Here is a 16,818-nt window from a genome sequence, read left to right on the forward strand (position 1 = left end):
CATACAGAAGTTCCCTACCCTGTTCTTGGGATCTTGAATTTGATTCATATATCAATTAGCTAGATTAAATATTTTTTAATTGCTATTAGTTTATTTATTTTTTTCTTTTCTGAAAAGTATATGTTGATCGGATTTTCTAAGTGATTAAAGAGCTTAGACATATCTTTTCACTGCTATTAAATGTGAATTACAATTTGGCTATGATGAGAATTTGGGATTTAGAACTTTTGCACCAGAATAATAATTATATTTTGGCATGTAATAGCATAGACAAAAACTCTGAAGCAAGATTTTCTTTTTCTTTTTTGATTTCTAATATTTTCCACATAATTGACTTTAGATTATTTCTTTCACCATGAATTAGAAATTTTCAGTAGTGTTGCTGGATATCCTCTGTGATCTTTCACTCTGTAGATTTGAGCTTTTGTGCAGCCAAAGAACAATATTCTGTGTAAATACTGACTGGCCTCTAACTACACTTTCAATCATTCTGCTTTCCTGAATAAGTGAAATGAACTGATAATTTTCTTGTATTTTCATCTCTAATTGTTTTCATTAAGATATTCCTTCAAACTTGTTTTCCATATTCCTAAATGAATTAGGTATAGAATTTGTGCTGCCTTTAAACATTTATAGATACGGTAAATATAATAATGTTTTCCTCACAGCCTTTTTATTCTTTTATACCTCTCATCCAATTTTTTTCATCTCTAAGATCGTAGCATACTGTATATTATCTCTCAATTCAGTAAAATCAATTTTTATTTTTGTTTTATACAGTAAACAAAACAGATGTGGCTGAAATGCATTTCTATTCTCTGTAGACTTTTTTATGATTACATTCTTCTTTCACTTCTTGAGCTCTGCACTCATTTTTATGCTAATTTTTTCTGTTCCTCACATGCCTTTCCTTTTTCTTAGTGATTTAGAAGGGTTATAGAAATAAATATATATACATATATTTGATCTATTTTTAATCATTTCTTCTTTCTTTGTATGCTTTTGCAACACATTGAGAAAACACTCCTAGCTCTCAGAATAAAGATTTTGGTGTTAGTTGAGCAACCCAGCCATTGTGCACAAAGGAAGATGCTATACCTCTGGAAAACCCAACCTATTGCTTTTGTCTTGTGTTTTTCTTTGTTTTGGGCTCATTTGCTTGTTTATCATCATTAATAGTATTATTATATTGTTTGTAAATGGCTGAACTGAAACCATAAGCAGCTATCTAGCTTGCAAGTAGGATAAAGTTGTAGTCATCGATGTTCCATCAAGGAAGTATCTTTTTTACCTTTGTGGTTTCTGGATTTTCCCTCTCTTTTTGTGAATTTTTGGTGTCAGGTGCCAATTAAAACTAATGTGGCCAGTCATATTTCCTCGTATGGAATAGGACTGTTCTTTCAGTTATTTTTTTACAACATTAAAATTTTTTAAATAGTTATATTATTTCCAGATCGTATCTTCTAAAACCACTGCTACCACAGTCACCATCTCAGCTTCAATGTCAACGACGTCTCTTTGCGAAAACATTTTTTAGTATCTCTTGTCACCAGTAGCCTACAATTTTAGGTGGCAATGCCCACTCCAGCATATCCTGGCTCAGTTCCTTCAGGAAGCCACTGCTCGGTTGAATGACATGCTTTCACTAGCCACCCAGAGCGGATGGTGCGATGTTCCAGTTCATTATTCTTATCTGAAATTCCAAATATCCACAATGACCAAAGGAAATACAAACAAACTTTGTTAATTTTAAATCTTAACCACACTTCTAATCCTCCCTTTCTCATGGCTGGGTGCTTGCAGGTTACAGAAATTTTTCCATTTACCATTCACTTGCCCAAGACTTTCCTTTGAAGAGGATAATTTTTAAATTGTTTTTTGCTGAACTCATTTAATCTGAATGCAGCCGAACTGTTTGTTTATGGTGAGATGAATAAACCACATAGATTAGAACAGGTAACTGAGAAAAAGAACAAACTAAATCTAAAGTAACTTAGAGACATTTTTAAATTTTGTAGTGTTTGTGTGTCCATGCTTATGATTGTTTATCTGTGAATATTTGTGTTCTCCTTCTGCTAGTTTGAAAATTTGTCAAGATACTTTATTCTCTGAATGTATTCTGTGCTGATTGTGTTTTATTTATTACTCTGGCTTTCAAGAAACTAAAAGTCAAATTTGCCCTGAGTGCAGTAAACTCTGACATGCATTCTTTATTTCCTTTTCTTTTTTTGATGACTGGCTGGTACCGGGATCTATAACCTTGACCTTGGTGTTACAAGACTGTGTTCTAACCAGCTGAGCTAACCCACCAGCCTGACATGCATTCTTGAAATTTGATTTCCCTGAGGCTTTACCTTCCATTCTAATTTTTATATTCCTTACTTATTACTTTTTAATCTACTATATATATAATATTTGACATTGTGTATATTCTTATATATTCTCAAATCATTTACTTAAAAAATTGGCCACAATTAAATAAATGAATATTACAAATAATTTGAGACATATCTTTATTAAAAGAATTATATAAGCCTAAAATTTAGATTGCCCCAAAAGGAGGACCCTTAAATTATGTCTTCCAATTTCAACATATATAACTACAAATAAATCAGATATCTGAAACCAGAAGAAGAGAAATTCCTCCTCCATGTCTCCTAACTTATAAACTGAAACACATTATTCTTCACCACTAATTTATTATCCATTTTTATAGTGACATTAAAATGACTATAGGAATCACAACTGCCAAATAAACTTGCAGTATATATTACTGAATCATATATATTAGGGTCAACAATAGCAGACTCAATCAACAAGAATGCAATGCAGATAAAAATAGTGCTAGAGATGGCTACATCCTTATAATTCAAGCTCAATCTATATTGTGTATCATACATATGAAGTATAAAATAGTATGTTAGTTTCATCCCCATTTATGAGAAATCATGTGTGTTTTGCATACACGCATATATACATTTTGAGATTTTTAGTATTAACACTGGTTATTCCTCTGGGGTAGCACTAAGGTAAAAATAATTTAAAAACACATATTTCTATAGTATTTTAACTTCTAATAATTAATGATTATACATTTATCATAAAAATTCCCCCTAATTAATTGTTGGAGGGAAAAGAAACTTTACTTTGAAGGCTAAAATATTGAAAACATGTTACATTTTTGGAAATGCTTTTGATCTTTATTTTTAGTTTATATATAAATAAACTTGAACCCTACAGAGTGTTTACAGACATCCTCATCTCATTTGGCAGTAGAATGTCTCGTTATACTTATGGCTTTCTCTTTTGTGTCATAAGGGACCTCTTCTTTTACTCTTCTATTATTTAACTGTTTTTATGTTTTTTTTTTCTTTCTAGAACATTCCAGGGATTGTGTTTTTCTTAGTTATCTGTGAATCACCAGTGTTTGCGTATGGTAGTAGTTCGATATTTTTTTGCATTGATGTATAACAATTGAAAATAAAATGTGTATTTTCTACACTCTATCATTCCATCTCTCAGCTGCAGGTTGGAGTTTATAATGAACCTCATTATGAAAGTAAACATTGGGATTTAAATAAAACAGTACTGCATCATGTTAGTGGGAGGAGACAATTCATAGAGGAGTTGTGCATATATCCATACTCTTGTAGTTTAAAAAAAATCAGAAGGACGATATCTGACTTATTTTAAGTTTCATGTCATAAGCCACACATTAGATATACCCCGGAGATTAGCATTTTCCAAATAGTCATCAGTTAAGATGCATCCATAGAATGACTGGCTTTGTATGTAATAAGAGAAAACTCAATTTCCCCTCAATTAGGGCATCTTGTGTTATAGCACCACTGACAACTGAAAATCACAAGAAGTACCAACTCTCCTTTCTCATATGTCATGAGTGTACATGCATTTGTCTTCTTTTTACATTCAATTGTGCCTTGATACCTGAATTGAGATAATCAAAGTAGAAAATGAAAGAAACATCCTCAACTATAGCAGTGGACCCAAATATCTAGTTTCTTTTGTTTTGGACCTCCTGAAGGTTTGTAAAATACAAGTAATAAATAGCACTATTATGATATTTCACAATGATCTTTTTGTCACTATATCAGCTTTTTCTGTAATTTCCATTGCCATGCATGTTTCCCTCATATTTTATGCCAATTTTTATTCTGTTGGATATCACAGACCTTATAAAAAAAATTAATGGTCATAGATATCATTTATTAAAATTAGACAATATTACTATTTTTTCATTTTAAAATTGTGTTATATTTTTATTAATCTTTTTACTAAAATATATCTTCATAATAATTTCCATTTTTATAGGGTTTTCAGATTATAAAACATTTCCTTATATGACATCAAATTTAATTCTCACAAAATCTGCATACTTAATAGATTATATTACTATTCAATTAAAGAGATTATAAGAGCACAGAGTATGACTTGATAAAGGCCATTCGACTTATACACTGGCTAAACTGAGTCCAGAGTGTGTTTTTTGGTAATTAATAACAATATTTTTGGATTACTTATGCTATATGAGGCCCTTGGCAAGTTCATTTCATTTAGTTCAAAAGCTGTCCTATGAGGAAGGAATTACTTATATACCAATTTGTCAATAGCTAAGGCTTATTAGGGTCAGGAACTTGGCCTGTACTCACAGACGTAATAACTGAAGGAGCTAGTGTCCAAATCCAGGCAACCTGCTTTCAGAGCCCACTTCTCAGAAATGCTTAACTCTAAGCTTAATTTTATGTACTTTGCACTACTGGACAATGACTATTAATTTAATAAATGAATAAATAAACTGGTGATGAAATACCACCCTGATTATTTTATAATTTAAAAGTTAAACAAGTTACTAAAGTCAAGTGTAAATGTAGAAAAGTGCAAAAATGGTAAGTGTGCACCTTGGGGAATATTCATAAAAGGAAAATGCCTGCATAAATATCACTCCAATCAAAAATTAGAACATTATCAACATTCATCATGCTCCATACAATTGCCCCCAAGACCTTCTGCTTCTCTTGATGTTGAACCTGATATCTGTGTACAGTATATAATTTTTTGCTTTTGGCTTCTTCTCAATTTTGTTTATGAGATTCATCCATATTATTGCAGAGAACAGTAGTTTCTTCTTTCTCTTTGTCGTATAGTGTCCTAGTATGTGGATATTCAACAATTTATACATCTTTTTTATTGCTAATGATTTTAGAAGTTTCCGGTTTGAATGTACTGTGAAAGATGCTGCTATGTAAATTTGGTAATAACACTTTGGTGCACATATATACACATTTTTTGTTTATATTTTTAGGAGACAAACAACTGGCTCATTGTGGATGTGAATGTTCAATCTCAGTAAATGTTACTAAGAGTTTTCTTTTCTTTTCTTTTTTTTTTTTTTTTTTTTTTTGTCATTTTTGTGACCAGCCACACCGCGCTCAGCCAGTGAGCACACCTGCCATCCCTATACAGGATCCGAACCCGCGGGCGGCGGGAGCGCTGCTGCGCTCGCAGCGCCGCACTTTCCCTAGTGAGCCACCAGGTCGGCCCGCTAAGAGTTTTCTAAAGTAGGTTGTACCAATTTATATTTTCACCTGTACTGTATGAGAGTTCTAATTTTTGCACATCTCCACCAACGCTTCATGTCTTCCAGTTTCTGTTTTGTATAATTTTTTTCCATTCTTGTTGGCAGGTAGTGTTATAGCATTGATGTTGATGAACCTTTTTTCAAATTTTTAATGGTTATTTGGATATTCTTTCTGGGAAATTGCCTATTGAAGTCTTTTGCCATGCTTTTTTTTTTTTTTTTTTTTTTTTTTTAATCTAAATTGCATTGTCTCTTCTTTTCCTGAAATGTAGTTCTTTATTATAAATGTAAGTAGTGTGTGTCTGTCCTACTCTTTGAGTTGTCTTTTTATTCTCATAATAGTAACCTTTTCATAAACGGATACTCTTAATGTACAAGTACAATTTATCAGTCTTTACATTTTAGTTAGTGCCTTTTATGTCTTCTTTAAGAAATCTTAGTCTATAAGATTTAATTCCATATTTTTTTCCAAAACGTTGTGTTGTTTTCAGTGTATAGTCGCAATTTGTAGTAATGGGCATGATGCCAGTATGGATCTGGCCATGACATCTTGGGCACGACTGGTGACAATCAGCTTTGTATCTCGTGAATATTCATAACTGACAAAAAAATGTACTAAGAAAAAAAAAAAAACGCTGTGCTGTTTTGTTTTTATCATACAGACTACAATCCACGGAAATTACTTTCTGTTTATGGTAAGTGATAATAATTTAATTTATTTTTTTTTAAATATGAGTATCCACTTGATCAGCACCATTTGTTGTAAAGACTGTTGTTTCCCATGGTCCGACCCTGTGGCGCACTCGGGAGAGTGCGGCGCTGGGAGCACAGCGACGCTCCCGCCGCGGGTTCGGATCCTATATGGGACTGGCCGGTGGGCTCACTGGCTAAGTCCCGCTCACGAAAAGGACAAAAAAAAAAAAAAAAAAAAAAAAAAAAAAGACTGTTGTTTCCCCAGTGAATGGCAATGATGCCTATGTCATAGATGTGGTAATTGTACATTATCAGGTATCCTTCTGAGCTCTAATCTGTTACATTGATCCACTTGTCCAATCTCATGTTGATACCACAGTAAATTGATTACATTAAATACATAGTAAGTCTGGATGTCTGGTAATGTCAGTTCATTGGCTTGGTTTTTAAAATTATTTGGTGCTTTTCATCTCCAGATACATTTTAGAAATAGTCTGCAATTTTATTCAGGAATACCTGCTGAGTTTTTAATAGGACTGAATTGAACAAATCAGGAGCCAATCTCACAATTTTGAGATTTTGAATCCAGGAACATGGTATATCCCTTCATCAGTGGAACCTTCTTTAATTTCTCTCTCTAACGTACTATAACATTGTTCAAAAAGTAGCACATTTGAGTTATATTTGATCCTAGGAATTTCTGATGCTATTTTAAATTTAAACTTTTATATTTTATTTTTTCTTTTATTATTTTCACATGGGAATAACATTAATTTTCATATAGAGCTTTCATTAAATAACTTCTAAATTCTAACAATTGACATAGATTCTTTTGGATTTACAAACATATCTGTGTGAATGATTTATCTATTTCTTCTTTTCTAATTCATATACCTTTTATTTTTAATCTTTTGAGTTTACATATTTGTTCATTCATTTTTGTCTAATTGCACTGGATAGAACATTGAATGAATCAGTGCAAAAAAATTACAGGCATCCTCGTCTAGTAGGCAAATTCAGGGAGGGGTGAATCTTATGTTACTATTTAATATAAAAATCACTATTAATTTTTACAAAATTTGTTTATTTCTTTTTTCCAGGATGATTAGCATATTCCACATTATGCAATGTAATCATTTTTTTTTGGTCTTTTACCAACTTCTTAAATACCTTTTATGGGTAAAATATATTGATTCTATTTCTAGGTTGTTAACATTTCTTTTTGTATAAGTGTTTGCTGAATTATAACAAACACATATTCTGCATCTATTTGTACAATTATGCAATTTTTACCTTTTATCTTTTACTGTGAAGAATTGCATTGCTTAATATTGAAATATCATAACATCTTTGTATTCCTGAAATAAATCTCATTTGGTCATAATATACCAGAAATTTCATATATCTTTGGGTTCAGTTTATGAATATTTTGTTTATATGATCATGTGATTCCTATTTTTTGTAATATACTCGCTTTCATAGCAAGCATACATTGACCTTATATTTCATGGTGGGAAATGTTACCTGAATTTCTATTCTCTGGAAAAGATTGTTGCTATTTTTTTCCCAATGTTTTGGTGAATCAGTACAATCATTTGGACTATTTATATATTTAACTTCTATAGGATTATATTCTTAAATATCTCTTACATAATATAGAATTTATAAAATTAATAGATCTCTATTTTTTTTTTTTTCTCTTCTCAGCTTTGGTAACTTGTGTTTGTCAAGGAATTTATCAATTTTATCTAATTTATTATAAAACTGTCAAATATGTTGCAAGTTTGAGTGTAATATCCACTTATTTTTTCAATACCTTGTAATTTTTAATAATGCCCTTTATTTTGTTCTTGCAATTGGCTTTGTTAGTGTTCTCTATTGTACAACTATTTCCCATTCCATTGATTTCTGTACTAGTTTTTTAAGTTTGATTCCTGTTGTTTCTATCTTCTTGATATGAAAGTTTAAATAGTGAATACTCAACCCCATTCATTTAAAATATATACATTTAGGCTACGTATTTTGCTTTAAGCTCTTTATATGCATCACATAACTTTTAATATGTCATATTATATTATTGTTCAATTTCAACATATTTTCAAATTTCCGTTTTAAATTCTCCTTTCACCAGGAGTTGTCTCACATGCTCTTTGTTTATTATCTCCGCTATTGCTTTCTGTTTAACTAATTGATTATTTTTAAATTAATCCATGTCCACAATATTAGCTTTGTAGCTATAGCATTTTATACCTGTTTCACTATATGCAGCTTGACTTATTAGAATCTAATATGAGTGAATTCTTTTATTGTTTCCAATATACCACTAGGACAGCTAACATTTTACCATCAACTATCGCTTTCTTAGTTTTTTTGTTACTGTTATCATGTAATCAGATATAAACCGCATGAAATTATTATTACTATTATCGTCAATATAGATTTTACTATGATTTTCTTTTTGTGTGTGTCCCTTCACTCCTGCCTGCCATAGGTACACTCTCCAGACTAAAGATCCCCTTAGTATTTTCATAATTGTTTCCTGGCAACAAATGATAAGTTCCTGTATGTTGAGAAATGTTTTTATTGTTCCTTTATGTTTGAAAGGCACTTTCTCTGCATATGTAACTCTAGTTTGCTAGTTATCTTCCTTTGACACTTAAAATGCAGCGTCCCATTGTATTGTGGCTTTCATCTTTTCTATTTAGAAGTCAAATGCTGGTCTTACTGATGCTCTGTAATTCTCTCTTATCCCCACCCTTCACTGCTTTTAACATTCCCTTTTTGTCTTGCTGCTCAGTAGTAGGACTGCAGTGTGACAAGAAGTGGTTCGTTTCATGTTTATGCTGCTTACATTCTCTGAGTTTCTCGAATTTGTAAAGTGAGGTTTTTAATCAGCTTTTGATAATGTCTTGGCTTTTAGTTTTTTGAATAAAGTTCCTGTCCCATTTTGTTTATCTTCCCCATCTGGGCCTCCAGTGACACAGATATCAACCTTTCGTCTCGTACCAATGCTGTCTTACACATTTCTGGTTTGTTGTTGTTATACTTGTTTTTCTTTTTTCCCTCTCTTTCTGTGGGTTTTATCTGCATATCTACTGGTTTTCTTCCAGTTCATTTATCCTCTCCTCATTTGGGTCCAATACACTGTTTAATTTTTTTGTCGTGGCAGTGGTGACACTAGTTCTTAATTTCAATTGTCATTTGTTTGAATTATAGAATTTCGGATTGAATTATTTTTAAAATACTTCAGTTCTTTGATAAAACTCTCCATCTTTTTTTTTTTTTTTTGCCTCTTTAATATGTTACTAATCTTATTTTAAAGTATGTGTGACAAATTTATTAACTGGATCACATAAGGGGCCATCCTTTTTTTTTTTTTTTTTTTCTTTCATTTTGGTCCTGTTTTTGTTAAGCCTCCTAAGTTTTGATTGAATGCCAGACATTATGTTTAAAATACTGTAGAGGCTTTGAATAATGTTTTCTTTCTCCAAGAGGCTTTGATAATCCTTTGACTATCCTCTGGCAAGTAGGGGCAAATCAATACAGTCTAATGAGGAACTGAGCTGACTTGAGGTGGAATTTCATGTAAAAGGAAAGCATGTCCATCAACCACTGGACTGGTTTGCTCCCAGTCATAGAGTATTTATCTGAATTTCTTACCATTGACGATTCTAAACTTTAGTGATTTTCTTCCCATTTCACTGAGGCCACCAAAATCTCCACTAAAATTTCAGCTGCTCTTGGCTTGGTTTCTTATTCTCCTGTCCAGTGCAGTCTGAGTCAGAGTGAATAACAAAAACGCCGGCATCACCTTGTGAGTCTTAATTAGATCTTCAGCCCTCAAATCTTAGGTGTCTCCAATGTCTTTAGACAGTTTTGTTTTGATTTTTAAATCTGTTTTTTCTATTTTATTTATTTTTTCCTGATAAAAGCATTCACCTGCCAACAGGTGCTCTGGCATAGCCCAACAAAAGAAGTCTATAGTATGGTGTTAATTGCAAATTGGATGCAATTATTGCATTTTATTTCTCAAAATAAGTGAGATATTTATTGCATGTGCAACCGAGACTGTTGCATTTCCTACCTGTTTGTGATTTTTCATACAAAATTAAATTTCATACAAATTTAAGTTGTTTTCTATATAAAATCCTATGATTTGTCATTTTTTTTAAAAGGCCTATCAGGTTCTCAAAAAGGGCTGATTTGGGGACTTTTGAATGTAATCACTAACTTTAGTTAAGCTCTAAAACACTGCCTGCCACTCTGTGGCAGCTCTGAGGAATAGCAGCTCCCTCTTTATTTCTACAGACAAGAATGCCGGCAAGTGGCTTCTAAATTCCCTTCCACCGTTATTCAGGAAGTTGAAATATCTTTGTTCAGTGGTACAGGCCAGCTCCTCCCGTGAGCCTCTCTTCCTATCCAGTTTTCTAATTCTGAAATCCAGCCATTGGGTGCTTCTCCTTGAGAGAACTTGAGCCAATAGGAAAGTGCTAAGGTTTCCAAGTCACATGAGTTCACGTTAAGGCTCTGACACTTGTGAGGAGTGTGGTCTTAAGCTCATTATTTAGCCTCTCCTCGAACAGTCTCATGATCTTAAAAATATATATATATAAATTTTAGCAAGCATATATGCTTGGTGAAAATTCTTTGAGCTGTACACTTCGTGTGTGGTATATTTTTAAGGCATTAATTTTAAAAAGAGATTAATAATATATATTTAAATGCATCCATAAAGAATCATTCTGAGCATTTAAATATATAATGTCACCTCCTCGGTATCACCTCTACACTGACCTTCCTATTCAAAATTCTAATCTTTCCTCACGCCAACCTACACACATCCACACATCTCAACTTTTTCATTCTGTTCTGATTTCTGTTTTTTTCTACAGCACTTAGTTTTCTGACATGTCGTATAATTGACATATTATGTATTTTCTCTCTTCCCTTTGTAGAATGTAGCTTTACAAAACCGGGGATATTTGTTTGGCTCATTGGTTTATAGAAAGTGCCTAGAACAGTGTCTGACCAATAGCAGTGCTCAAAAGTAGTTGTGGAATGAATGAACAGGAACTCAGTATAGTTTTGGGCACATAACGATACTTACATTTAAAGAATATCAGTATCTTATTATCATCAGGGTTTCTGCTGGAGGCTTTTGTTCTCAGCTCTTAACTACGGCCTGTGGATGAGAAACATGCTGATAAAAAGGTGGCATAATTTCAGATATTGCTAGAAAGGGACAGTTAAAACTACTGAATTGTACACTTTAAAAGGGTGAATTTTATGGTATGTAAATTGTAACTCTACAAAGCTGTTACTTAAAAAATAAAGTAGATGATTAGCTCTTCAGAAGGAAAAATGTTTAACTTCTGGTTCTGACACCCGCTCACTTTTTGATCTTGTGTAGGTCATTTCTTTCTTGTTCATAGCCTTCCTGTATACAAATTGAATGTGTTGGTTAACTGAATTCTAAAATCCATTCCAGCTCTAATATTTTGCCTTTTTAAAAATAAACTTCTGCAGACATGGAGAGAAAAGAGGGTACATGGGTATTATGCCGTCATATCTTTCTGAAACTTGGAGCACACACTCTTTATAAAACACTTGGTTTAGAGGTCGAGCTGCTTTTCACATGTTGAAGGTACATACAGACATGTAAACACATATGTATCCACACGTGCATACAGATATCTAATTACTTGGTTTTTTTGGCCAGGAAACAAGACAATAAATTTTGGTTTCTTGGTTTCTAAAAGACCTTTCCCAGAACACCGTTTTTTCAGTCCAAAAAAGTAGATCACAGATCACAAAGTCACTGATTCCTCTGCCTGCATACCAGAGTTTACCTTACGGGCCACCTGAAATCCCAATGCTTAACAAAATTAGCTTGGTTTTATTTGAGTGAGTTAGAAACCTCCGTTGTCACATTGAGAGAATGTTCCTTTTACCTAATTAACAGGCCTTATTAGGAGAGCAGTGTCTACGGAAGTCCGTTGAACACCGAGCCATATGGGCATATAAAGCAAAGATCAAACAGGTCTCTGCAATTATGTTAATAGTTACTCCTTTTACTTTCCTTCATTTTCATTTAAGTCCACTGTGAGACACATATAGTCTGGATTTTGAACAAGTGTCAAATAATAGGCACTGTAAATGGATTTGAGGTATCAAGGCCACCATTTACTGGACACATGTTTGCTGCCCAGTGGCTAAACCCTTTTGTCACCTCCCAAAATGCCATTCTGTATGCCTCGTCTGAGACACCACAGGTCATCTGCTTGATTGCTGTGGACTTTTCTCTGCCATATGGCAGTGCTGCACCCAACTCCCCATGGCAATGTGCTCCTTCTATATACCTTCATTGCAAAAACCTTTGCTAAATAGTAAAGTACAGCACGTATAATTTCCTCATTAAATCAATAGACAAGGTCACTGTGTGTTAAATGGAATAAGAAGCCCATTTCCACATGTTATGTACTGGCAGGAAAACATGATGCACTAACATTTCGAAAATCATTCAAAAGTCACTTCCTTAGTTATCCTAACTGAAGAAGTAAATGGATGAATTTTAAATTTTATTCTCATATTTATTAAAAACTCTGTATATCCAATGATCTGAGGACATAGTGGTCTCATGGAGAGAGGCACAGTCCGTCCCTTCATTCATAGGCAAAAGATAATCCTTTCTTAATCTCAAATCCTACAACACCAATTACAAATGGAAGGTATTTAATAAATGCAATCACATATTTACCTCTTGGTAGGTAGTGTGCCAAAAGATATGCATATACTTAAATGCTTAGGTGGGAGTCGCTACTCCCCTTTTCCCCATTTTCAAAGAGAAAACTGAATCCTAGGGACAGCAGGGAAGTGATCTCAAGTGAGACTCACTTCAGTGTCTCTTTAGGCCTGTGAGCATCCTGCAGCCCAAAGGTCAACATTGTGTTTGGCACACAGCAGAGGTTTAATGAATATTTTTTTCAGTGAATGTCTGTGTAACACTTTTACATAGGTTAGTCATTTATTCAGAGTGTTGGCTTAACAAATAAATGTCTGACAAAATCTGGGAAAGGGAAATTCTAGCAGCTGAAGGGAATATGAGCTTATAATACAGATTTGTAATTAGAAAACAAATCTTCCTGCCCAACAAGTACATGGATAGATTGTCAGGAAACTGAAAGGAAGTACAAAAACCAAATGTTAAATAGTCCCTTGGGGCTGTTGCTGCACGCGAGCGCGAGCACACAAACACACACACACACACACACACACACACACACACACACACAGAAAGAGAGAGATTGATTCTTATCTGTATAATTCAGATCCACATGCACTCTCTCCTGAAATATCCAAAAATTGGGGAGAGGGAGGAAAGAATTTCTGATTTTACTTGCACTATAAATACATTTTCAAATCTCCAAAAAATAGGATCCAAAGGAGATTTAAAAAATTAAAGTTGGTATTTTCAATTTGAAAATCACAATGTTAAATGCCAAATCTGTATGCATGATTCTATCTTGATCTGGAAATCCTCTCTCACTTCTTCCTCCATCATGATAACCAATTGGGGTTAACAAGCATCCTGAAGCTACCCTAATACAGAAGCTGCTTAAATTTGAGCAGCTATAATCGGACCTTATTTTCATGGTTAACTCAGTATTAGCATCATTCCTATTTTAATCAAGCTGTCTATGGACTAAAGTCTTCTTTTTTTCATTTGTTGTCAGCACATATTCCGATTATGGGAGTCATTTAGTGTAAGAAAATATTTTGAATGACACTTACGACTGGGGTCATTGGGTTTTATATTTTTATGGAATATCATCACCTATTATTCCATTTGTTGAGAGTAAATCTACAGTTTTGCAAATAAAATAGCTTGACATCTATTTGTCCTTTTGTCTGTTTTTTGTTTGTTTGTTTGTGTTTTAATCAGTACAAGAAGGAGCTGATAATGAGAGATGAGGCCTGTTGGATGTCAAAGTAAGACAGATACTATAGCACAAATGCTACTGCCTCTGGCAACCAGCGATAGCATGTGTGTACTTCACTAATCTTGGGGACACTATTCCCTTTGTAATCATTATTTATTACAACTGTTTTGCAGCAAATGATTGTAAAGGATCTTGAAGAAGAGTCTTTATTGTTTACTAATTTGCATAAAGGAGTGGTTTTGATTACCAGCAGAATTATTCTAAGCCACAATTTTCCTCCCAAGATGGTGCTTCCGGATTCTTCTTTAATCCCATATTATTCCTCTTATTGAATTTCTCACACATTACTATAACTATTTTCTTAAGATCATATCTTTTACGGAGCTTCTAGATATCAAAGACTATTTTAGAATCATCTCTAAATCCCCAATGTCTAGCACTGATTGACACTGATAAATGTTGAATGAATGGATAAATGGTAGTGAATTAACTCACTTTGAAATTTACTCAAAACAATTTTTTAAAAATTGCCTAGCAGTTGCAGTGGAAAAAGAAATGAGTCACAAGAAAATATAAATAAAAATACCAAAGTATTTCTTTATTTTTCCATAACCCATGTCTCAGTGAAATTCCTAACTTCTCATTGGCCAATAAGTAAATATATTTCCCACTAAAAGTTTGCAATGTTATTTAAGAACATGATGGCTTATAGTACAAATTTGATATGGGCCATACTGTTTATCATATAACTAGGAAAGACAATGTTACTATATTTATTTTAAATTTTTATATTCATTTGGGGAATAGATCAATTTAGGTGGTTCAAAATCTAAAAGGTACAAAAATACACACCATCAAAGTCACTTATCTACATCTATCACTTGACATCTAATACTCTTTCCATGGAAATCAATGTTCCCAATATATTTTGTATATTTGTGGAGTGTGTCTGTGCAAATAAAAGCAAATATATACACACCTGCGTTTATACAGTTTACTCCTTACCTACTGCTGCTGTAACAAAGAACCACAGAGTTAAAAAGCATATTTACTATCTTATAGTTCTGTAGGTCAAAAATCTGACATGGGCCTCATTAGGCTGAAATACAGGTGTCCATTGAATGCATTCCTTTCCAGAAGCTCCGAGACAGAATCCATTTTACTGCCTTTTCTGGCTTTCAGAGGCCACCGCAGTCCTAGGTTTGTGTCCTCCTTCCATGTTCAATGCCAGTGGTGGTGGGTCAAGTTTTTCTCATGCTGCTATTTCTCTGGTGTTCTGATGGCAGCTAGGAATTGTCATCCCTTTTAAGTATTTATATGATTAGATGGGGCACCTCTGAATGATCCACGATAATCTGCCCATCTCAGGTTCCTAAACTTAATCACATCTCAAAAGTTTATTTTACTATGTAACTTATTCACAGGTTTCACAGAGTATTAAGGCGTGGATGCACACACACACACACACACACACACACACACACTCATAGGCACATGCACACATGTATATGTGTATGTGTTTTATTTTTATGATAAAACAGCACACTATAAATGCTGTTTTGCACCTTGCTTTTTATTCATTTAGTTTTGGGTTTTGGATATTTTTCATATTTCTACCTAAAGAACTTTCTTTTTTTAATTCCTTATGAATATTCATGAGACACAAAGCTAATTGTCACCCCTTGTGCCCAAGATGTGAAGCTTAGATCCATACTGGCAGCATGCCCATTGCCACAAATTGTGACTGTACCCCGTGTTCCCCACCCAATTATCCCCAACCTCCCTCCCCATCCTAAAGAACTTTCTCATTTTTTTCTTCTGCTGTGTAGTTTTTTATTAAAGGAATATACCATAATTTATTTAACTTGCCAATATCTTTGTGTGTTTGGAAGTTCATGTTTCTTTGAAGAGATTTTCCTGGCTAGAGAGTCACATTTGTGCAATGAATGAGCTGTTTTCTACCATTTCAATTATTAGAAATGTCCTCCTGATCAATGCCTACATGTATTCATCAGTTATCCATAATTTTTCTTAAACTTCCAATGCTGTTGATTTAACTCCTTGCAAAGATATCACCTGTCTCTCCCTCTTTCTTTCATATCTTTATTGATTTTCACTACTGGTTTTTCCTCCCTGTGTGTACAATGTTAAAGACATTTCAGCTGTGGCTCTTCCTTCTTCCTCTCTCTTCCTGTCATTCTGGTTCCACAGGCCTCATCACATCCTTAAGGTCATTTGCATTCTGATTTACTTCCTGAATCACAGGCTCTCCCAAAGCCATAGTTGCGACATCACTTTCTTCCTGATACAGTGGGCATTGTTCTGCTATAATTTTAACTCTTTCTAGCATGTTGGGATCAAGACTGCTGATTAGTATCTACCAGGAATACGACTGACTTCCTATCAATTAACTTTATGTATAACTTTTTCTGGGTCAAAACGTTGAACTATATTTGAGCACAAAGAAAATTCATCCTATTACTGTGTAGGAAAGCCTGAGCATTGTTTGCTAAGCTTAGTGGCCTGATAAAAGGTTATCATCTGGAATTTTTGGACATTTTCCAAGATATTATTTTTAAGAGCTTT

This window comes from Cynocephalus volans, chromosome 10, assembly GCF_027409185.1.
Source record: "Cynocephalus volans isolate mCynVol1 chromosome 10, mCynVol1.pri, whole genome shotgun sequence".
Taxonomy (NCBI): Eukaryota; Metazoa; Chordata; class Mammalia; order Dermoptera; family Cynocephalidae; genus Cynocephalus; species Cynocephalus volans.